The 24489-nt window shown below is 41.7% G+C and overlaps 1 protein-coding gene across 1 annotated transcript in view; it reads right to left on the reverse strand.

Moving 5' to 3' along the window:
* The window catches only part of Grem2 (gremlin 2, DAN family BMP antagonist), a 92832-nt gene extending 73617 nt beyond the window's left edge, over positions 1-19215 (reverse strand). Inside the window, 1 exon segment of the mRNA NM_001105974.1 lies at positions 18971-19215. The gene's annotated coding sequence lies outside the window, so the exon portion shown is untranslated.
* Between the last annotated feature and the right edge of the window lie 5274 nt (positions 19216-24489).

Genomic DNA, 24489 nt, shown 5'->3' on the forward strand with positions numbered 1-24489 from the left:
AGAGAAGTAGCAGGTATGGGAATGGATCTGCACTTTAAGAACCCTCATCTGAGAAATATATTTTAGTACATTCATTCATTCATTTTTCATTCATTCATTCATTCATTGATTCATTCATTCATTTTATGTATGCGCATGTAAGTTTGCACATGCCATAGCATTTCATTCATGTGCAAATAGGAGAACAAATTGGGGAACTTGATTCTTCCTTTCCCCTAGGTGTTTCCCAAAGATTAAATTCAAGTCTTCAGCCTTTCCTATTGAGCCATCTTGCTGGCCTATATATTTCTTTTATTGGGCGCTTTTCATTTTGCAGTGCTCAACCATTTTATTTTTAACATTTTAAGATGAAGTCTCACTATGAGATCCAGTCTCCCCTGGGATTTCCTGAATAGCTCAAGTTGGCCTTGAACTTGTGATTCTCCTACCTTTCTCTACCTCACAAAGTGTGTGCCAGCATTCCACAGTACTGGTTTTCTAACTGACATTTGCCCAAGGAGATTTCTCTGGTTCCTCACTTATGCTATTTTCTACAGCGTATCTAACATTATTTGTTAAATATGCACATCATCTGCCACTGTCACTGGCTGCTGAGAGCACAGATCATCCAGTCTGGCCCATTAGCACCTTCCCAAGTCTTTTCAGAGTGACTAGTACAGAGGAGGACTCAGTATCTCCTCGTTGAGTAAATGAACTGAATAAAATTCAGTTAATTCACCAGGGAAAAATTGTGTTGCTTGAAGATATGTTTAAATACACAATTAGGTGTCTAATAATAGAGACTGACTTAGAGGACTCAGCCTTACTCCCCAGTGTGTATAAAGAAATCTTACACTATTTTTAGGTGGATATTCCTCTTGATTTCTTTATTTTGTCATTCCCTCGTCTTCCACTTCCAACATTTTCTGGTGATTATTTCAACTAAGTAACAGGTCTGGTAAAATTCCTGGTGATTTGGAAAAGACTGCTCGTAACCAGTTTTGTCAGAACCACGATTTGTTAAAAAAGAAAGTATGGGTTGCACATGTGCATGCAGCCATCTAGCAGCTTTTGACATATTTCTAGTGTTCAAACCAGTAGAGCCAGGACCTTCCCTGGAAATCTGGCTTCTAGATTACCTGCAAGGTATGGTGCTATTTATGATGCTTGGAATAAAAAGGAAATGGCTGGGAAGTCTTCCACAGGATGAAACTCCTTTTGTGTTTGAATCTTTTAAAATCAAGGTGAGTGTACAAATGGCTATAAAACCATACAATTTTGTTCTAAAGATATAAAATTAAATGAAGGGAGACTGGATTCCAGGCTGAATGGGAAGAACTGTAAATGGCGAGGAAGATGCTAGGAGGTGAGTTGTCTTGACACTGGAACAAAAATACATTTCAGTAACTATCAACACATCAGGGAAAAAAGAATGATGCGGGATGATTTTGTTTTTGAGACAGCATCTCTCTTTGTAGCTCAAGATGGCCTCGGATTTATAATCCTCCTTCTCAAATGATAATATCATAGATGGGTGCCACCATTTGAGATGTTTATTAATTGAATCTCATCTGAAATGGACTATTACTAATGAATGCATTCATGATTTTTAAAGGAAACATAGCTATATATAATAACATATATCAAAACAGGAATATGAACTCCAATTCATTTCAAGTGCCATTCACATGATTAGAGACTATCCTGTAACTGTTTTGTTTGGACCCATGGGTAGCAAGAGGAATAATCCTAATGCCAGCTTTTTGGACATTTTGAAGATAAATGATCCTTTACAAAGAGATTGGCATAATAATTTTAAGCTTTAAAACTTAGTAATGAAAATGATGCTTTTCAGCTGTCTTCAAAATTCACATCATTTGGGGATAGGGGTGGATGTCAGTGGGCTGAGTTCTTGCCTAGCATGTAAGATGCCCAGTTTCAGTTCTTAGCACCACTGAAACCAGGCTTGGCAGGACGAGCCTGGAACTTCAGCACCTGGGATGTGGAGGCAGAAAGACTGTAAGGTCACCCCTGACTATTTAGCCACTCTGAGGGTATATGAGCCTGGGGATGATACGATCCTGTCTCAAATAAAGAAAGAAATTGACCCAGGTAGAACTCCTGTGTTTGATATTGTTTAATGACTAGAATTTGCTAATATTTTTCTTGTCATGTTCCTCAGTGATGTAGTTTCAATGGTTCTGAAAAAGGAACAGGGTCTTTCTCAGGAATGTCTGTGTGAATGATAACCTGTGTGTCTCTGAGATTCTCTAGACATTGGGCTGTTCCTGTTGTCCATTGCGGAGCCAGGCAGTACAGCCTCAGAACTCTTCTCTTACCAGTGCTGTCAGGGCCAAATTTGCTCTACTGACCCATATACCAAGCTTGACCCCCAAGTTTCATATCTCCACTCAGCCTTCTGAGAGTCCAGTAAGGCTCACCTCAACTGTCCCCTCCTTTGAGGAGCCTTCTTCCCTTCTGTGTCCCCAGAAGTGACAAGATGGAGAATGGGACTTGTCTGTGGTCTGTGGACTGTAGGGTCCTCTCCTATGACATGTACCTTGTGTTCTCTGTAGAGATCCATGGAAGGCATAGTACTATGAGCTCCGTCTTCAAAACCATACACATTGAGAACTGACTCTGTCTCCAGGGGCTATATGTTGGGGTACCCTGGATAAATTCACCTTACAGAGTGAGTCCCGGTGCCCTTGTTCATGGGATGACATGGTGATTAAATGTGGGATGAACAAAATCAGTTAGCAGAACATGTGTCACCAATTAAGTTCTCAAGAGAATTGGTTGGTACTGTTGTTACGTGAATGTCTGCAAGTCGCATTTTGATAGTCTCTGAACTGTGAATTTTCTTGGGGAATTCTTAGCAGCTCTTCCTCCAGTCAGGAACATCAAGAACATAGTAGGTCCTCCATGTTTGTAAATGAGTGGATATGATTGTCCTCAGAGTCTATTAAAGAACATATGGTCTGACCAAGACTGGTGTTACTGGAGGGCTGACAATACATTATTGAGCAGTATGCACTCTTTTCCATGTCCTTATTTGCCCTGCAACAGTTCCAGCTCTGCTTGTTGTCCCAGGCAGTTTATTAATAGCTCCCTCCCTTACACTCTGAAAGCAATCTAGTTTGGATGATAAATGTTACAATCACCCTAGTTTTTAGAAGAGTCTCATAAGCTCGATTCCCAGAATCACCGCTCATCACCGGGCAGTGCACACAGTGAGTGTTCTCAGTGGGCATTGTGGGCAGTGTGCAGCTGCCTGCTGTATGGGGCAGGAGTCTGTTCTGCAGAGGAAATGGTCAACTTTGGCAGCTGGCAAAAAAATGGAAGGGCAAGACTCAGTTTGTTCTTTTGTCTTTCTTTTCCTGAAACATAAACTTGAGAAGGATAGTTGATGGGAATCTAAGAGGATGAGAAAAGTGTTCTGGATGATCCTTTGCAATATAAAATGATTAGCAGGACTTCATGAATGTTCTTCATGAGTAGAACATTCCAAAAAGCAGCAATAAATCTAATAAATCCCAAACCAGATTATCCAAGAAGAACAAAGTTGACGTGTGCTGTTTAGCACATACTTGACTACCAGGACTTGAGGGAACACCGCCCTGAGATTCTATGTGAGTTCACGCACACACCTTAGCATGTATGTGACAGCTTGGCCCACAAGGGAGGTGTGAACAAAGTAGGTGTCTACTTTACCAGCTCATAGCTCCTTTGCTTGATATTTTTGCCATCTCAAAAGTGTGCCGTATCCCTTCCATGTCCCCATTTCCCTGATGTCCCCTCCCTCCTGTGAATATGTGGACAATCCAGCCCCACTTTTGGATCAATCATTAATCAATTTGGATCAATCATTATAGTATTTTACTTTTCAAACCATGCTCTGACTTAGGCAACAAAAGTGTCATACCCTATTAAAAGACTCCAGAAACCCAAGAAGGAAAGGCAACCTGGGCCGCATCATGTATCCTGGAGCTGTCTGGAGCAGTCCTTGCACATGGACAGAGAACACAGGTTTTGAAAACTTTTCTGAATGCCAACCCCTCAATATTGGCAGTCAGCTTTCATGTGTAATAAAACCTGCCTCTATGGGTTGCTTTGAAACATAAATGAGATTGTATTCAGCATTTAATACTGAGCCTGGGTCAGAGCCTAGCATGAAGGCCAAGAACAAGTGCTTTGTGGTTCACAGACAAGACACAGGGCTAACTTTTGAGAAAGGACAGACAACTTGACACTCTGCTTCTGAAGAACAAGGAGAATTAACTATACTTGTTCACAATCTGCAATGCATTTGGAAGATTTACCTTGCTTCCTAGCATGATAAATGCCAAATTAGCCATGGCTATCATGGTGGCAGTTGTTAGTTTCAAAGGGGCTAACTGAATAATTGTTGTACTTGTTGCTATGGCACCAGGGACATTCCTCAATTCAGCTGAGAGATGGTCTTTCTTCCTTCAAGTACAATGTCAAATCCTGCAACCAATGCATTATTTCATACAGTATTTGCCAGGAAGGAAAACTTGTGTTTGAGGTGACCACTGCGATTCTCCAGCGACCAAACCTAGCCATGACTATCCCACATGATTATCCCACTTGCTACTTACCAAAAGTCACTTCTGCGCACCAACATGCTCTTACAAGGTGAATGACCTGTTTTGAACACGCTCTCATGGACAGTCTAAAGCACTCAGGTAAGGCCCTGTTATGAAACAGGGTTTCAACTCAGCTGCCACTAGTCACGTAGATGTACCCAAACTTGTGCTCTGATAGAAAAACAAACATTTGGTTAGCTCCCTGTGCATTTGTGGTGGAGAAGGGGGGAAATGGCAGAATCTGACCTCTGCGCAGTCACTTTCCCAATCCTGCATTTTGGCTGGTGTTCAAGTACACAGAGGCTGGAAACACCACACCTGCTCAGCCCTGCTCTCTTCTACCCCTAAAAGGCAACTAGTGCCAGGTATGAAACAGGAAATAAAGAACATGGTGACTTTTCCATGTCATAGTTCCTGGGACCATATTTTTCTAAGGAAAAACACCTGATGGTGGTGACTTGCCTGGATTCCAGTCCTCTTTGGATTTTTATGACTGCAGTTACAGGACCTCAAGTGGGGGTGGGGAGGAACCAAAAACAAACAAACAAACAAAAAAATCCAACCAAGACCAAGGCCTTTGACTCTGGAATACAGCAAAGAACAGGAGCCAGAGCTTAGAGAGCACAGAGCATGGGCTGCCAAAGGTAATTCTTGAGGCTCAAGCCCGAAAATCATGGAGAGAGTGTGGCCGCCACTAAATCTAAGCACTGATATGTCACCGAACCCCATGGAGGAAGAAACTCCACGTCAGTGTGACATGGGACAACCAAGAAGCTAAACTGCTGAAGAGACGGTGTGTGAATGCTGTACACTGCTGAGAACAGTGAGCTGGCGATGTTCTCCAGCATGGCGCACGCTTACGTGATCACCCTTGCAAAGGAAAACCAATGATGCAGATTCTTAGGGTCACTTTGTTCCCATTTGCTTTGCTCACATCTAGACTACTTTGATGGTGCTGTCCCCTTCCTCAATGTCCTCCTCCCTCCCCTCCCTCCCTCCCTCCCTCCCTCCCTCCCTCCCTCCCTCCCTCCCTCTCTCTGTCTCTCTGTCTCTCTCTGTCTGTCTGTCTGTCTCTCTGTCTCTCTGTCTCTCTCTGTCTCTCTGTCTATCTGTCTGTCTGTCTGTCTCTCTCTCTCTGTGGTGTGTGTGTGTGTGTGTGTGTGTGTGTGTGTGTGTGTGTGTGTGTGTGTACCTCACACATGTAGGTGCCTCCAGAAGCCAGAGGAGGGCACCATATTCCCCAGAGCTGCTGTTCACAGGTGCCTGTGAGCTGCGTGACACGGACGGGGGAAACAGAACTGAGGTTGTCTAGAAAAGCAGCAAACACTCTCAGCCCTTGAGCCACCTCTCCAAAAGCCTTTGCTTTTTACTTTTGAGACAACGCCTTGATACCACTGATTAGCCTGGATCGCACAACAATCCTCTTGCTTTACCTTCCCACATGCTGGGATTCCAGGTAGGTACTCAGATCACCTCACATAATATACTTCATAGTCCTGGGGAGCGAATGTAGGGCCTGGCACATGCTAGGTAAAGGTACGGCCACTGGGTTATATCTGCAGCTCTTGCCTGCACTATTTACTCGTTGCTATTTTGTTCACTTGCTTGTTTTCACAAGTGAGCAGGGAGCCCCTGGAAGGTAGGGCTCTATCTTATTCCTTTTATATTTCTAGTGCCTGGCACACTTGGAAGCTCAACGAAAATTGGTGAAACAAGCAAAATCGGACCTTTGAGAAAAGGGCTTACATTCTAAACCACTGGCCAATGTGTTGGCACCGTCTGTGACTCTGTCACGTTTCAGCAGAGAACTTTACTTCCAATCTTCATGCTGTAAGTTTTTCAAGCATCCACAAAATGTGGTCTGAATGTCTGCCCTATGCCAGCTACTGAGGCGGCCCTGCAGATGGAAAACATCTTTTCCCTTCTTTTAGCAAGATTAGTCTCTGTCATGAATCACACTCTGTATATTCAGAAGCCACCCTAATAAATATCGCTGGGTTTATTTGATAGCTCTGGCTGTCATTTGAAACAGAAAATCAGTCCAACAGCACTGCAGTTAATATCAACTCTAGAGCCCCAGGCCTCAGCTGGCCAGTGTTTCATCATATGGAGACAATCTGAATTTTACTGCCATCAAGAAACAAGGGCAATATCTAATGGAAGAATTAGGGATGCATATCACCTTTCATAGCACGGCTTGGTGATTATAAAAGTACACTTTTGTGTTGCTATGAAAAGCATTTCTAGTAGCCAAACTATTGTGCACTGGTGTGCGGCGAGTGCAGAGAGCTCCGTGGCCCTCTCTGCCTTTGATCTTTTGAATTTCTGGAGTTGTGAGATTTCGCATGCTACAATGATAATCTGGGAAAACATACAACCACTATAAAAGGAAAATTTTTCTATTAGTCTAGGAATAATCCCTTATAGCAAAACCACCCGACAGAACCATGTGGGCACATATCAGCCGTATGAAGACCAAAGATATTTTTACAACTGCGGATTATTTTCTTCCCTTTGTACAAATCCATATGGTGCCTATTCGCACATCAGTCACTTTCAGTGGCGTCTCATTCAACTCCAAGAATAGAACTGAAAATGTTTGCTCCCAGTTTCTACAAGAATAAAACTTGGTATTATTTGTTCTATTTTTCCACAGACACATTTCTCTTTGGCGATGGCAAGTTACCTTGACTAGAGTTGGATGAAAAGTGTGAACGGAGCTACTGTGAAATATGGATGCTCTGCTCTGGACCCATTTGCTGCTTCCTACTTTTCCCTTCAGTGGATAATAATTGTTCCGCTGTGAAGAGTCCATCTGTCTGCTGAGTGTCACAGTCATCTGGGGACACTGGACTGCTATACCTCAAATCAATCTGCCTGTATATCCATCTTCCTTATCTACCCATCCATCCTCTCACCATCCAATAGAGATTTGGTAAAAATTGTGTCCACTATTTATTGAGGAGCCTTTCCCAGGGAGATGTCTGGCTGTGGTGTATAAGCTATTGTGTATATTCTATCAACATGTCTGAAAAGAGCAGTGTGCTTCTATCCAGACTGACCAGCCACCAATGAGTGAGAGTAGACTTTGACAGACTCATTTCTTCCCTGAGTCCTGCCCAGAGGTTTCACATGCTACTTAAAGGAATTCTAAGTATGATCAAATAAGCCAGTCCAAATGAGGCATTTGGACTACAGGAGACACTGGTTTGGGAGTGGGAGACAACTTGAGCACATGGATCACAGAGATAATCCATTCTAATGCCATACAAATCCTTTAGTCCAAACAGAAGGGAGGAGGAGAGTCATTGCATTCACTTAGGGAATCCCAAACTCACTCCAGTGACTGAAAATCGAAGAGGGAGAGGCAGTGGCTGCCATTGCTGCATTAACCCCCAGCCCAGATGAAAACATTGCTGGATTTTTAAATGATATTGGGATTGTTTCATTGGATCTCAGCCCCAGGGAGTCTAATCTCTGAGGTGAGTCGGATGACACTACTGAAATGAACAGTAGAAAGCTAAGAGTCTCCATTTAAACAATAATAAAACTTCCCATGAAATCTATTGTCAGCAAGCATGATACACTTCCCCAGCCTCAGCAACCCTCTGGCAGGCTGCACCTTGGACCTCTGTGAAAGGCTGTAGCACTTCCTGTGCTTTTGATTTAGGTTCTGTAAGAGTAGAGTGTTGTAAGGGAGGATGGTGTAGAAAACAAAGGATGGGAGAAGGGAGAGGCTGGATTCTAATGCTAGCTCTACAGTGCACCAACTTGTTTTGAAAAACAGGCAACTTCTGTGCTAGCACTGTCCTGGTTATAAAACAAGGAGACTAAATAAGTTTTATCTGAATCTAAAGCTCCAGGATTTTTAACTCGCTGAACCCACCACACATGCCATGAAGAGGCAAGAACAGGAAGTTAATCATGAGACCAACACAGAGTCAGAGCTGCACAGGTCTCCAGAAATATTCCTGAAGTCTTTCTTGGAAATGACATTTCACTTCCCCCAAACTGGGGAGACCTTATTTGTGGAAGTCGTTACTAATGCTCCCCACTTTTCACCTTGTGTACTACTCATTGTTGATATACATGTCTTGCTTTCCTCATGAGTGCTAAACTCCTTCAAAACATGGTCCATCTTTTGATCTCTTGCCACGTCTAGCCCTGGCTCCATAAATACTTGTTGAATGAATCAAAGGTTCTCTGAAGAGTGTCTGACTGACGTTTCTTCCAAATGATTATTCTTTCTACTTCAAAGATAAAATTGAGACCCAAACACTCCAGCTTATTTATCTCAGTTTACAAAATCGAAGTGTCAGTTCTAAAGTACTTAGAGTAATGAGCTGTTCTTTAAGAAACCTTCATGGATGTCCATCCTGATGACTACTCCATTAATATCAAAACCCTGAGCAATAATAATAATAACAACAACAGTAATGATAATATCAACTACACCAAGAAAAATAATAATTGAGTTTTTTGACTGGGTCACATTTCTAGCTCAGAACATGGTTTTTAGGGAAATAGATCAGATCCAACCTGAGTAAAATCAGAATTATTTCTTATATTATTTCCCTACAGCGTATTAATTTTAAAATATGGCCACTGGTTCTGTAACTGTGGTGACTTGTATATGTGATATTTTGTTCATTCATCCCCTTGGCAAACATTAGATATCATGACTCAGGTATAATGCAATATAACAAAGATATGAAGTTAAGAATAAAATAGTCTCTTCAAGAGCTGGCAGTACAGAAGAGGAAACAGACTACAAATACAACACTTGGATATAGCAGGAGGTTCTGAATGCAGACACACTCTCACTTTTCAGCACACAAGCTATACCTGTCTACTATCACCATGAGTTATTCAAGTTATCTTACTGGAAATTACTGATATCGAAGACCAATCATTAAAAATACAAAGATATGTGCTATAAGGTATTTCCACAAGGACTCTTCTCTTGTGGCATAGCAATCTGGCTAAAGCTAGGGACATTCAAACAGAGGAGAGACAGTCTCTCTTTTGACCATGTAGAGATTCCCTGGAGGGTGGTGCTACCAACACCTAACTCTGTGAGGGAGTCTTACCCTTGCCAACTAGATCTCACTCATCCCAACCTTCCCCACTAATATTTTGGCTCAAATTTCCACTAGTGACAATGGCAAATGTTAGAACAGCTGCCCCCTAATAAGCCTAACTTACTACCTATGGGGCAAAGATTTTATATTTTGTTCCCGAAAGGCCTTTTTTGATTTTGTCTTAAAAAAATCTAAAAAGCCCTTCTCAGAAAAATTGCAAACAAATAAAATATGGGATATCATTATAAAGATATATACGTATATTATGTAAATGATAATAAATAAAAGTATCTGAATAGTGCTAACACTAAACAATGCTGTTCAGAAGGAAGTTTGATAGCTCCTATGGTTTTGAGGTTGTGTAGAAAATCAGCAGTGTTTGGGGATGCATAAATCAATACAACATCCAAATAGCATTTTATTCTACACAATTGTATTAAGACTATTATTATCTGATGCATTCATCGAGAGGCTGAGATTTTCCACTACAGACCAGTAGAATTCAAGATGTAATTGGGGGAACCATGCAAATTCTCAGAGTCTGCTGAATTTTTATAAGACTTCTAATGTTAAAAAAAAAAACAAAAAACAACAACAACCGCAGGTTTTGAACTTGCCCTCTAACCTCAGCATGGTTTTGCAGTTCTAGTACTCAAGAATCTGAAGCAAGAGAGCTAGGGCTGTGAGTTGCGGTCTAGCCTGAGCTACATAGTAAGAACTGGTATGGCAAAACAAACAAGCAAAAAAATGAAAACAAACAAAAATTTGCTGTGTGAAATTACTAGAGAGCAAATTCATTAACTGTCCAGTATCTCTTAAATTAAATTTTCCATCTGAAAATGAAGACATTTTCCCCCAAATTTTCAGTGACAGCGTCACTTTCTTCTTCATCATCAGGGATCTCTTAACTGGGAAGCTAAACAATACAGTCAGAAACCAAATTTTTATTCCAAACTTACAAGCAGCCTGCACAGTAGAGGATCACACGCTGGCACCATCTATTACAGTTTTCTTCACTTGGGGAAAAAATCTATTGGAATAGTTGACTTCATATTTTTAACGCTTAAAGAGTAAGATATGTTTGTAAGGAGAACAGATTTTTAATATTTGCTTGACTTTCTTACCAAAATAATCATTTTAAAGCATTAAGGGGTTAGGTACATTGAGGCACAGAAATCAAGAAAGGAAGGAAAGAGGGAATAAGGGAAGAAATGAGAAAGGGACTAAGGAAGGAAGACAGGAGGGAAGGAGGAATGGAAAGGAGAGAAGAAAGAAGGAGGAGGAGGAGGAGGAAGAGGAGGAGGAGGAGGAGGAGGAGGAGGAGGAGGAGGAGGAGGAGAAGAAGAAGAAGAAGAAGAAGAAGAAGAAGAAGAAGAAGAAGAAGAAGAAGAAGAAGAAGAAGAAGAAGAAGAAAAGAGAGAGAGAGAGAGAGAGAGAGAGAGAGAGAGAGAGAGAGAGAGAACATGTTGGAGTTTGTCATTTGTTTAGCTTCTGGTACATATGTATGTTTGAAGCATTTGGACACCATATCTCCTTGGAGATAAAGAGCAGTCTCCTCTCCCAGCTCTAAATTAGGCATAACTGGATCTTAGTGGACCTAGACCAGATACAGTTTGTTATGCACAACTCCGGGTCTGGGAAATAAAACATTGAATAAGAAACAGTCTCTGTTCTCAAGGACCATTTAAAAAGTGAGTGGAAGAAGGAAGCATAAACTCACACAGGAGGTCTCGACCCGCACTGGATGGAGTGCTATGTAGAACGAGTGTAGGACTCGGTGAAGTGAGGATTGAAATTGCTTAGAATAGAATAGAGTTCCTGTTGTCAACCAACTTTGTTCATTAAGCAAAATTCAGACTCTACTTTCAGAGTGTCATGGAATTTGACTCTCATCAAACATCTCTTGCCCTTTCTATGACACTGAGTTCTTAAAGGCACTCTTCCTTACTGTGGTAACCTGTGTCCTTGCACAGTGTCCTCTAGATCACAACTTCTCAATACCTACTTAGGAATACTTGAAGGAAGGGCAAGGAATGTGGGTTTGACACAAGATCTGTAACAGCTTGATTAGTGGTAGTGTGTGTGTGTGTATGTGTGTGTGTGTGTGTGTGTGTGTGTGTGTGTGTGTGTGTGTGTGTAGTTATGGAGGGAGATAGAAGCCAGAATACTCTTTCAGGTGTTTTCATCACATGCCATCTACCATGATTTCTTTTTAGAATTATTTATTTATGTTAGGTATATATGTACACTGTAGCTGTCCTCAGACACACCAGAAGAGGGTATCAGATCATTTTACAGATGGTTGTGAGCCACCAAGTAGTTGCTGGGAATTGAACTCAGGCCCTCTGGAAGAACAGTCAGAGAGAGCTCTTAACCGCTGAGCCATCTCTCCAGTCCTCTACCATGATTTTTGAGACCAAGTCTCACATTAGCTTTATGCTCACCAAGTACATGAGGCTGAATGACCAGCAAGAACAGGGATCTACCTTTCTATGACTCCTTAGCTACAAAGGCACAAGCACACTATAGCCTCTAGGTTTTAGGGCTTGGACACTTGGGAAATTCTTACCAATCAACCTATCTATCTAGCCAGCTTCATCTATGTGACAATCCGAGAGCATGGAGTATTGATTAACTCATTTGTAAAATGGGAATGCTGCTGCTGCTGCTGCTGATCTACTCCTACTGTGTTTGTAAAATTGCATGAGGAGTATAACAGGTTTAGTAAAGTCACATTTGAGACAGCTGTTTTTACAGAAAGAACATAGAGCTGAAGTCCGAGACTGGTTTGAAGCACAATGATGCACTTTTGTCTTTCATCTTTAGTGCAAAGAACAAACACAGGGGAAATAGTAGGTTTTCCAAGGAAAGATGTGAACATGGAAACCAAGTTGTCTTACTTTCTGGGTTTCAATATTTTTCCTAATGTCTAGATAATGCTCTTCCACCACAACAAGTACTAATGTGATTTTACTCTCTGAAACCAAGCAACATTTCTAGTCTGTCTCCTCCAAAGACTAGGGGGAAAAATCAGACTCAAGGAAGTTCATATTGTTTGTTGAGGGGAAGTCTTGAAGATACATACCTGAATCCACATGTGTGTGTTACCCAAACGTTTTTGTAAGGAACTGTTTTGAGTAGAGGATGTGGTCCCAAGGCCTGAAACATGATCTTATTCAAGAGACTGGCACAGTTGTAGCTCTCAAATAGACTTACGTTTGAATATGTCTTCATGTGTTTAGTCTATGAAATACAGCATGCGCATGTAACTAATGCACTCATTAGTCTATGCACTAAAATAAATCAATATTGAAAGCGCACATATAATTCTCTTGTTGTTACACAAAGAGACTCAGTAGCTACCTGAGAAATGCTTGCTTGCATGGTTGAATGAATAGCTATATTTGCAGCTATTCAATGTTGTGGTAAAATAAACACCCACTGATTTTTGATGATCTGAGTAAATATTCCCCTCGCTATCTGGCACATGGCATGCATTCACCAAATGTTAGATGAACTGTAGTTTTTTCAGATGAGTAATGGGGGTGGGGAATTAAAGATCTCTTGAAAAGCCTAAGAAAATTAGATGCCTAGGAAAGGTGGAGAAATCTCATTTTTACACCTACTTAGTTCTTATTAGCTATATATTTATCTGCTTTTCCCCAATTCAACCAATGTAATTAGGAAATATGAAAGCATTCATGTTATAAGTGAATGAAAGCAGTTAGAGGCAGACCCTTTTTCATGGATGAACGGGTTAGTTTCCTTTCAGCCTTAAGTCATTTTTTTTTACAGAGTTAGGTTGAATGATTTAAGACACACGATATCTCAACTAGACAATGTCAACTTAGAATTTCATATAAGAGATTCAGGTGCTTCCCTGCCCCTTGTCTTCTCTCCCACTTGCTGTGTGACACTGAATACATGACAGGACAGGAGACTGCTGTGCTGGGAAGCTGTATTAACACCTAACATGAAAGTCACATTTGAGAATATTCATGTTGTTAGCCTCCTGTTCTTCTAACCCCTCCCCTGTAGAGAGCTTTCCTAGTGTTATGCATTTCCTTTCCTTCTGATTCCCTTGCATAAAAAATCCATAAATAACTTTTAATGAACTATTTGCAGAACTATGTCTTCTTACTAGGGTTATCGTACCAGCCAGAATTCTCTTACTGTAGACTTTTTTTTTTATTTCAAAGTAATCTTTAAAAGGGGGAATGTACTGTGGTTTATTTGACTATCTGAAAGGAGTTGGTGTGGGGGTTGTTGAGCCACAGGGAACTGGAAGCAGCAGACGAGCTCTGGGTCTTAGACCAGAGGTTATAAATTATTCCCCAGTGTCTGGGCTTAGTCCTTTCTCTCTCCCTTGCTATTCCCCACTCTTGCAGCAATGTACTTGGTTCCATGAGGACCCTGAATAACTGTAACCTGCCACAGAGCTTCAGCACGAAGGCATTGCACGGTTCCAGAGAGGGAGTAGGACTACGTCAGAAACCAATGCAACTAAAAACGGGGGAGAAGAGAGACACACAATGACCTCACTCTTCTTCCAGACATGAAAGAATTTCAATCTTGTCCTTGAAACCCCTTTTCTTTCATTCAGGGGCAACCTACCTCTAGCGGAGTACAGTGGCCCTAGAGAAAAGAAGATATGAGTGCTTTCAAGGTCTCATTCATGCCCACATGGGCAACTCCCTGAGCCTCTTATATTCCACCCTATGAGCTTGGAGCCATGATTTCTTGACAAAAAATACCTTGCCCTTTTTTTTCTCTGAGGCATCTAACCTTAACCCATGCCTTCTCACTCACAGAGAAGCACAGCTTTCCCAGAATGAGACTTCTCTGTGATTGCCAGTGTGGGCTCTAAAACCCAATTCTGCAGTTTCTTCTCAGCCCTCACATACAGTAGTGAGCTGTACGGCAGATGAACTAAAGAGAGCAAGGAGAGAGACTCCCCGAGGCTAACATCTCTAAACTGCTAAATGACACCAAATGAAGCCACTTAGGTGTCAGCACTGCCCTTCACACCCTATAAGAGTGGTGAACTCTTTATGAACTTTTAGAACTTGTACCTTCAGAGTCATCTCCGAAGAAACAGCATGAGAAAGGACTAAGTTTGAGGACTGGGGACTGGTGTAAGATTTGTCACCTCTGGTCTAAGACCCGGAGCCTCCACTACAACTTACAGTTCTAACTCAAATCGCTGGGCTTTAGAAGATAATTAGGAAAGGCTAGGTGTTTAACTATCCCGGGGCTTGAAGGTGGATACTTGATTCTTGTTCTTGTTAGCACGTCTTAGATTCTGCCCAGCACTGAAGCAGCATATTCCACATCTCCAGTTTTAAAAGCCCAGTTTCCAAAAGGATCACTGACTGCAGCGGCCTCAAGCTTACACTTGAGATACACAGAGATGATTGGTTTGGCTGACAAGGCAGCAACGAACAAATGAACAAATTAAAAATAAAACGATTGGGGTTGAGGGTTTAGCTCAGTGGTAGAGCGCTTGCCTAGGAAGCGCAAGGCCCTGGGTTCGGTCCCCAGCTCCGAAAAAAAGAAAAGAAAAAATAAATAAATAAATAAAACGATTATTCTTTGTAAAGCCTCAGGGAACTCCCACCTTCCTTTTTCTCTCTTCCCTGTATTCAGTCTCCCACTCTTTCATCTCCTAATAGTATAAAGACTGCTTGATTAGAGTCAATAAGTGCAGTTAGTGAAAAGAAGCAGCAGCTGAGCTTCCCATTAAATAGTTGGTTATTTTCCTTATGTCCGGCAACTCCAACTCTGAAGCAAAACCAGCAGAAAGAAAGGAAGAAAGAAAAAGAAAGAAAGAAAGAAAGAGACTAAGAAACTAAGAAACAAAGAAAGAAACAAAGAAACAAAGAAAGAGAAAGAAAAAAGAAAGGAAGGAAGGAAGAGACAAAGAAAAAGAAAAAAGAAAGGGAGGAAAAAAGAAAAAGGGAAGAAAAGAAAAAGAAAAGAAAAGTAAAGTAAAGAAAAAGATCCCTCTGGGTGACATATCTCTTCATAAGACCCTACACTGTGTTTTCCAGAAGGACGGGGGTACATAAGCCTGAACAGGCATTTTGCAGCCATTGGGAAATTGGTATAAGCACATGCAGAAGAGGCATCGTATTTTTCAGAGTTTGCATGCTGCCCTCTTCTGGCTTGTATGGCCAGACTTGTCAGCACCCCAAGAAGTCTTTCTTTCCACCCCACACCTGTGTATAGCACACCTGGGAATGCAGAAAAAGTGTTGGAAATACTCAGGACATCGCATCAAATCTATAGCCTTGAAGCGAACCACAGGAAATAGACTCATCTTTCCCTCTGACTCCTGGATTCCCACTTGAGGTTGTCCAACTGTCACAGAGTCTCACTTCACATTCTTGTTGCGTGAAACATCTCATTCCCCACCCTCTTAACTCCCACAAGGTCCTGGGACTCATCTTTACCAATTAGTGCTCCACCAAGGGCTGGGACTGTCAGTGTGCCGGAGAGGCAAGGGGATTTTCCTCCTCGAAGGGATGGCAGTGACAAATAGAGCAAATTGGTAGGTTAGTGTTGCAATGAGTGCTCTAAGGACCACATTTTTGTAGCCTGCCATGTGATCAGGTTTGGTTTGATACATTATTAAGTCCATGTGTACAGTTCTTAGAGACAAGAGAGTTATGTGATAGGAGGAGAAGCAGGTAACTGGAGAAGCAGATGCCCCCATAGATCAAATTTATAATTACATGTCTTCCCCTTCTATGCAATTCGTCTTACATGCTGGTCCTTTGTGGGACTAGTCAGAAGCCCAATATGGGGCACATTTTCTTGGATTTGAATAATTCACTGCTGCTCTAACTGCTTGAAAGAGTCTAACACCGAGCTCTTGCCTGCCACCTGGCACATCTGCCGCATGCCAGGGGAGCATGAACCTGGCTGTCCCAGCCTGAAGCATGCCTGGAAGACTGCAGTCTATCATGCTTTACCCTTGAAGCAGGCAAGCCAGTCATCTCATATCAATAGAACCCAGGACCCAACTCAGAATTCAGCACAGTGCTCTTGAATCAAACGAGAGCAAAGTTGGAGGTGTGGTAAGATATTTGAAGGCATGTGATTTGTTTAAATTATACCAATAAGTAGTTGGGGGGGGGGAATCTAGATCTCTTACTGGTTATTGTAAGATGTAAAGAGAATGAACCTTGGAGTGCCTCTCTCCATGAAAATGATAGCACAAAACAATGAACGATCAAAATACCCTGCGTATGTGTATGTCCACACCTCCTATCCAGATATACACATGTATCTGAGAAGCCACAAATATCTCAGCCTGGGCAAAATGAACGTACCCAGGCTCTCACTTAGTCAATGCAACACTCCCAGCATGCCTTTGGGGTTGAGTGGCAAGGAGAAATGAGTTATAGGAGACTGACAGATGCTCATAACAAAACTATCCAGGCTTGCAGGGTGGCTGGGCGGCACCAGTCTGACGGCCTGCATTTGCTCTAAAGATCCCACTGTGGAAGGAGAGACGTGGCTCCCTAAAGTTTTCCTATTACCTCCTTATATACACCACAGAGAGAGAGACAGAGAGAGAGAGAGAGAGGCTAACAGTAATTAATAATAATAATAATAATAATAATAATAATAATAAGCTGTTACAACTACAAATAGACTTAAGTTGGGTCAATGGCATGCAATGACTAGTGAACATTTTGCAATCAGTTTTTCTGGTGTATGCCTAAGGATAAGGCATATTCCTCTACAGTACTAACATGTTCTTCCTTAAACACAGCATTTACTCAGTACATCTATTGCTTGTCAGGACTTTTTAAAAAATGTCCCGTGTGACCACTCACTTTAGTCAAAGGGCAAAAATGTGACATTTTCCTAACTCCATAGTAGAACGACGCATGCATTCTTCCGAGTGACGAAAGAGCACGGTCATCTGATCAAAAGAAAATGGGTCAACTTAAACTCTCCATGGCGATATGCAAAGTGAATAGCTTTCTTATAACTTCCTTATCTTGCTTGGCCAGGCACAAGATCTGGGATAAGGGCAGTGCTGAAACTCGGGTACTGCAGAGGCATGAGCCAGCTCTGAACTGTCAATGAATGGGTCACTACCAGCAAATACCAGGAGCTGACTGGGTAGAGCGTTATTCAGATTCTGTATGTCATTACCCACGTGACATCCTGAAGAGATTTCTATATTCACATTCCAGGAAAAGCACGTCTTACAGAGGATGGGGCCTGTGAATATCAGCCCTGAGGACTGTCCAAAACAGGACTAGTCCTTTATCACAGTTACTCAGCCCCTTTGGCTTTTCTGGGAAGATGGAACTGATTAAGCAATGTTAATTTAATCATAAGTAATCAACAGGGGGAAAAATTACATAACCAACTTCAAAATTGTGAATCAAACAAACATGGTGAAATCCCAGGAAAATAGCTATTTTGTCGCGTTCTCCCCACCCCCACCTTTCGCCTCAAAAATAAACACGCAGAAACCTATACCTTTGACCATTAAATAAAACTACAAACTGACATTGCCTGAAAATGTTTATATTTTGTACAAAGTTTTTCAGTTCATAGTTTTAACCATGTAGCCCAGGCTGGCCTGGAAATCACAATTTTCCTGCCTTAGCCTCTTGAGTGCTGGGATCAATTCGTATGCTTTTAACCTAATTTGAGAGAGTTTGGAATCATCCTAACAGGAGTTCTGAAAGATAAATGTATTTTTAATTTATCAATGAAGGTAAGAATATGACAACCGTGTTTTTTAAATTGCTGCCTCGCTTCTTTCCTTTTTTTCTCCTTCAGACACAACCTAAATCCATAGTAATATTTCAGCCATGATATCCACTTTGGCTACATGCTTAGAAAATCAAGACCATGCCCAAGTCTTCTCTGGCTTCCCGACCCTACAGGGAACACATTAACGTATTAGGTAGGCTGACTATATTCAAAGCCTGCTTTCTAAACAATTGCATGATGGGTCATCATTATAATGCAGGTCACCAAAGGGTACTCTTGTGATAGTGTGCAGATACTGGTGTTATTTTATTTAATTAACGATCGCGGTGAAGTTTAAAGATCTGGGCTTTCCACCTCTGCAGAATCCAATAGGTGAATCCACCTGATGGCCCCAGCGACGCGGAAAGCAGTAACTACCCGGGAGAACTCAGGAGGGCATTCACTCCGCGCTTCTCTGCGAACCAGCCCAGCGGACGGACGTGAATCCACCCTGGGTGCCTTGGAAAGGCAGAAGACAGAAACCTGTGCACCTCAGATAGGTCGTGACAAGCCGCATACCTGCAATGACGAGATGGAAGCCTCCTTCTCGGTTCCCTGGTGTGTCTCCCTGTCCCTCTCCTCTGTGTGAATGACACAATCCACAGCGGGGTGTGCGCCGGATCTTCCCGGGCAGCTGCAGCTTGGTTCTGCAGGAGGCCGGGGAAACAGCGAGGTTGTGCAGAGCGAAGGGAGCCTAGGAGAGCGCAGAGGGCGGAGCGCGTCCTGGCCGCGCCTGCAGATGTGGAGGGAGCTGGAGACAGCACTGAGTGCTCTAAGCGCTGCACGGGGATATTATCACAGGCTGGGGTTTCTATTGGCTCAGAACACCAAACAAATCACACCAGTCACCCCCTCCCTCTTAGGCTCCACTCAGCCCTGTGCTTCTAACCCGCAAACACTGCACACACACGCGCGCGCACGCACACACACAGACACAAGCGCGCGCGCGCGTACACACACACACACACACACACACACACACACACACACACACACACACACACACGCACTACACTACAGTCACTCTCTGTATTTCTCCCATCCTCCCTACAGACTGTGGATTTACAACCTTGTGGGCAGTCTTAACATTTTGTTTAGCTGACTTCCAATCCAAACCTTGTCATGTAGAGAAGTCCAACATCCCCTTTATCCGCAACCCCCGTTCATGCCTTCAGATCATTCTCTTTAGGATGGACTCAAAATGTCAAGACTATAGAAACACACACACACACACAAGCACACATGTGTGTGCACGTGCACATAAAGCCAGGTTCCTTTTGTTTTGAATAACTGGAGTGGGTGAAATTAAAAACAAACTGATCTCATAGCAAAAGATGTTTAACTATTAAAGTCTTGAATGAATTCAGTGCAAAGAATCCAATGTTTAGATTTATTCTCTTTTCCACATAGGGGTTATTATTATCCCTATATTTCCCTAGATTTTGAACACAAAGATTTCTAATAGGAATCCGACTATTCAGCGCCCAGAGAACATAGACCAATGCTTGCACACTTGGCCTGAAGGTGATAGGCTGTGATGTTCACAGGATGCTGGCTTTTTCTCTGAGAGATTTTTGGTCTCCACTGACCTCTTCAGCACTGAACCTCCATGTGTCTGTATTGACAAAGGCACCTGAGTGTAAAATCATCATCTGAATACATGCTCAGAGATAAACCTTTGACTGGGTCAATGAAAAAAAAGGCCTAAGAAAAATCTGAGACCTTCGTTACCAAGCTCGGAAATTTCAAGGAAAATAAGATTTCACCTTACTTTTGAAACAGCCTACTATGGTTTTCATCCCCAACAGGTTTTATTGGTGCTCATGGAAAGATGAAGGACTGTTTTCTTGGCAGAAGCCATTGCTTCTGAAACCACAGAACTCCATTCTGATTTTTTGAATTGACAGTTTCTTTCCCAGAACTAGCCTATTTTTGTTTGCCTTATTAAAACCTGACAGTCTGGCTTCAGCCAACTTTGAACACCTGGGTTCAAAATCATAGAAAATAATGCATTTTAGAAACTTGCTGTCAACAAATATCTTACCTGCTTTCTTTTCACATTTAGACCCATTCCAAGCGTTCAGAACTGTAAAGCTGTTACTCAGAATGGGCCAACCTAGAGTCAGCCAAGACTTCCCGGATTCCCCAGGGGAAGAAAGAGAACAACAAAGCAGCTTGCTGAAGGTAGCACCCAGCATAGCTGGAAAATGGGACGAAGGCCTGTCTTCTGTCTTCTCGGGCTTATCTGCCCAGACTATGAGAATCAAAAGGCAGCTGAAGAGTTCATGCAGCAGCTTTTAACCAGTGCTCACCGTTGCCCAAAAGAACTATCGACGGGGACTCAAATGCTCAACCTGATAATCATTGTTTACATGATTTCAGGACTAGTCATATATGTAAATAAGCTATCAGTCGCTGGTTTTAGAGTTGCCTTTTAGACTGGATAAAACGGGGACCACCCACAAATAATATCAAAACAACAACAATAACAACCAGTGAAACAAGTCTTTTTTCCTTCGCTTATTATATACAGGGCTCATTTTAGCTTTTCCCATCATCACAGAGACAGTGTAAGTAGAGTCATGAATAATGGAAAGGCACAGACAGCATGGCTGTATGCTTCCAATTTGGAAGGCCAAAGGAGGACCTTGAGTCCCAGGCATGCATGGGCTACATATCAAACCTTTGCTACCCTCTCTCCCAGTAAAACAGAAGGAGAAAGGGAGGGAGGGAGGGAGGAGAGAAAACGGAAGAAAAAGAAAAGCACAGATAAATCTTAAATATCATTTCAGGTAATAATTCAATGCAGTTAATGAAGAGCAAAACTGGATGATTTAAAGGGCACTTCTTGTGCCTAATCAGTTATGCAATTAGTGGGAAATGAATCATTTGTATATAGTCCTCATTCTTCTGATCCTTTACTGCTTTTAGAAGACGGTTCTTTTTTTTTTTTTCAAAGATAATCCCTATATGCTGCAGTTCATTACGCTTTACTTGTAAATGGCATGGACACCAGTAATAAGAAAACGCTTGTGTCTTGAGAGGAACAATAATGAGAAGGCTGCAGTGCAGATTGATGGCCAGGCTCTCTTGTTTTACATTCTACTCTCCCTTGCCACCCTCTTTACTTCTGCATGCTATTTTTTTTAACAAGAGGCATTCAAAATTGGCATGCATCCAAGAGAGGTGAAAAAGGTAGTGACTGTGTGTACTACAATTTATAAGGGATGCTCAGAGAACCGAGGGTCTCGTCTTAGAGACAGAGGTCATGGCAAAGCAAGAACAGATTTCAAAATGGAAGGGAGATACACCTGCAACTGTACAACGTTTTAAAGGCATTGTCACTTTCATCAATTCTTCGTCTGTGTGTATGTTTGTGCGTACAGTGACTATGGCTGCAGTGTGTGTGTGTGTGTGTGTGTGTGTGTGTGTGTGTGTGAGAGAGAGAGAGAGAGAGAGAGAGAGAGAGAGAGAGAGAGAGAGAGACTGAGTGAACACAAAAGTGTGTGTAGGTCATAATTCAACCTCTAGTGTCATTCCTCAGAAAGTGTTCACCTTGGTATTTTTGGGACAGAGTCTCTCAGTAGGAAGGGTCTCATCCAACCTACTAGGATGGCTGGGCAGTGAGACCAAGGGCTCCTCTTGTCTCTGTTACTTCAGCACTGGAATGATTACGAGCATACACCACTACATTTGGTCTGGTCGGTCTGTCTGTCTTTCTTTCTTTCTCTCTCTCTCTCACTCTTTTTTCTTTCTTTCTTTCTTTTTTTCTCTCTTTCTTCCTTTCTTTCTAATAGGGCTTCCGCAGATCAAATTTACACCCTCAAGCTTACACAGCAAGCACTGTTACCACTGAGCCGTCTCCCCCAGTCTATTCATCTGTGACTTCTTATTTGGAAACTAAGGGTCTTATGTGCACTATAGGGGGTTGGGGATTTAGCTCAGTGGTAGAGCACTTGCCCAGGAAGCACAAGGCCCTGGTTTCGGTCCCCAGCTCCGGAAAAAAGAAAAAAAAATAGACCTTATGTGCACTATATGTAAATGCTCTTTAGACCTGACCTGGTCAGGTTAATGGTATGAAGAATGGGGAAGATCTTAAATGGGCCCCAATCCTTGAGCTCTTTAAGAGAGAAAATCAAAACAACAGTGGTAGACAAAATTCAGACTACGGAAAGGCTTCTTACACTTAATGTTTTCAATAGCTGAAAGGATTCACTGTTGGGATAGTAGTGAATGTGAGATAAGTCATTAACTGGTCAGCAAAAGACATACTGTCCCCTAAAAAGATTGTGAAAGTGTTGCTAGAAGGTCATTCAAGGTAGACAAAGGTTTATTTCAACCTTAAAGTATCTATGAGTTTATTATTGGACTTAAACATAACTAAGGAGTGTGCAATTTTATTGAGTGATATTCACAGTATATCATTAACTCTAAAAAGTTTAGAGTTTATTATCTAAGTAGATGTAGTTATGGGGTAACAATGATTATTGGTGAAAATTTTCCCTTTTTGGACATATTTGTATATTCTTTGAGGAATATATATAATTATATATATGTATATAGAGATGCATATGTATAATTTGTAATAAGAAGTTAAAAGGTTAAAAATGTTAATGATTTGTGTTCTAAACAAAGATACAAGAGTCCCCCATGACCCGGAAGCTGAAGACAGACCTTCCACTGTCAGTGTGAAACCTTCACATCTTAAAGCTTGTCTGGTTCTATTCAATTATACATTAGATATTTTCTTAATGCTTCTCTTCATCCCCTTTCCATCTCTTTGTTCATCTAAATGGCTTTCTTTTCACCTACTCATTTATTGATAGGTCTGTAAATCGTGACTTACTCCTTTCAGAGTTACAGATACCTTCTTTAGACTGTCATAGATGTTTAAGGATAAAATTGTTAAAATTATTTTGATATGAAGTGCTTTAAAATATTGAACTTACTGGTTAACAGATGTTTATTCATCCATAAGATAAAAATATTTATCTTATAGAACACCATAAATATTTTTGATGATGTTCTGTTTAGACCCATTTCTAAATGAAATATCTATGATTTTATTAAGAATATATATATATATATATATATATATATATATATATATATACACTGATTTTTTCAAGTGCTATTTCTATGGAATAGAATGTATCACTTTTTTGTCACAGTATTCCTGCCCAAATGTGTACAAATGATTTATAAAACTCTTATAGGAAAAATTATAACCCTTCCTATGCTTCAGAATAATCTCCTTGGCCATGAGAGTGCCATCTGTCATGTCTGTGTCACCCCAGCCGAGCAAAGAGCACAGCCCACAGATGAGCTTGGGAAATTAATAGGAAAGGAAATGACCACATATTCATCTGAAGCCCCATCTTTTCCCTTAAGACCCAGGGAGCAGGTGGCCATGGGTTCTTCTGACTCATTAGCCCATGTTTATTAGATGTCAGCAAAGTCTTTACATCGTACTCTTGGCTCTGAGATATGGATAGGGAGAGATAGAATGGGGGAAGTCAGAGCATAAAGCTACCTTTGGTCTAAATGTGCTGTTGTAGTATAAGATTCATTCATGCGATATACATAAAATTTGAAAGCCATGTCCATTCAGTGGAATCTGAACCCCCTCTGAGCTCCTCTCTGCACTCATACACCAGTGCATCTCTCAGATCCCATCACTGTTGTTGTTCAGCAGACGATGGTTAATGCAGAAACCCACAATTGGCTAAAGCACAAAGAATAAATGTTAGTGGGGTGCTCAGCTGAAAACGGGGCATATATATCAGACCCCCTCTTCAAGGAGTAGGAACCACTGTAGAGATGAGGCGGAAAAAGTGTAAGATCTGGAGGTTGGGGTGAGGGACCCGGTGCAAAGCAGTGCCTTCTGGATATGACAGAATGGTTTTACTCATTAGCTCACAAGAGTTATGGCTGCCTGCACAAGACCCACACAGAATGAAGCCAGTGAACAGTCTGGCATGCAGTGGGAAGGAGTTAATGAGTCCCCACAACTGAGGAGCAAAGAGTAATTGATGACT

The sequence above is a fragment of the Rattus norvegicus genome, chromosome 13, assembly GCF_021556685.1.
Source record: "Rattus norvegicus strain SHRSP/BbbUtx chromosome 13, alternate assembly SHRSP_T2T, whole genome shotgun sequence".
NCBI classification, from domain to species: domain Eukaryota; kingdom Metazoa; phylum Chordata; class Mammalia; order Rodentia; family Muridae; genus Rattus; species Rattus norvegicus.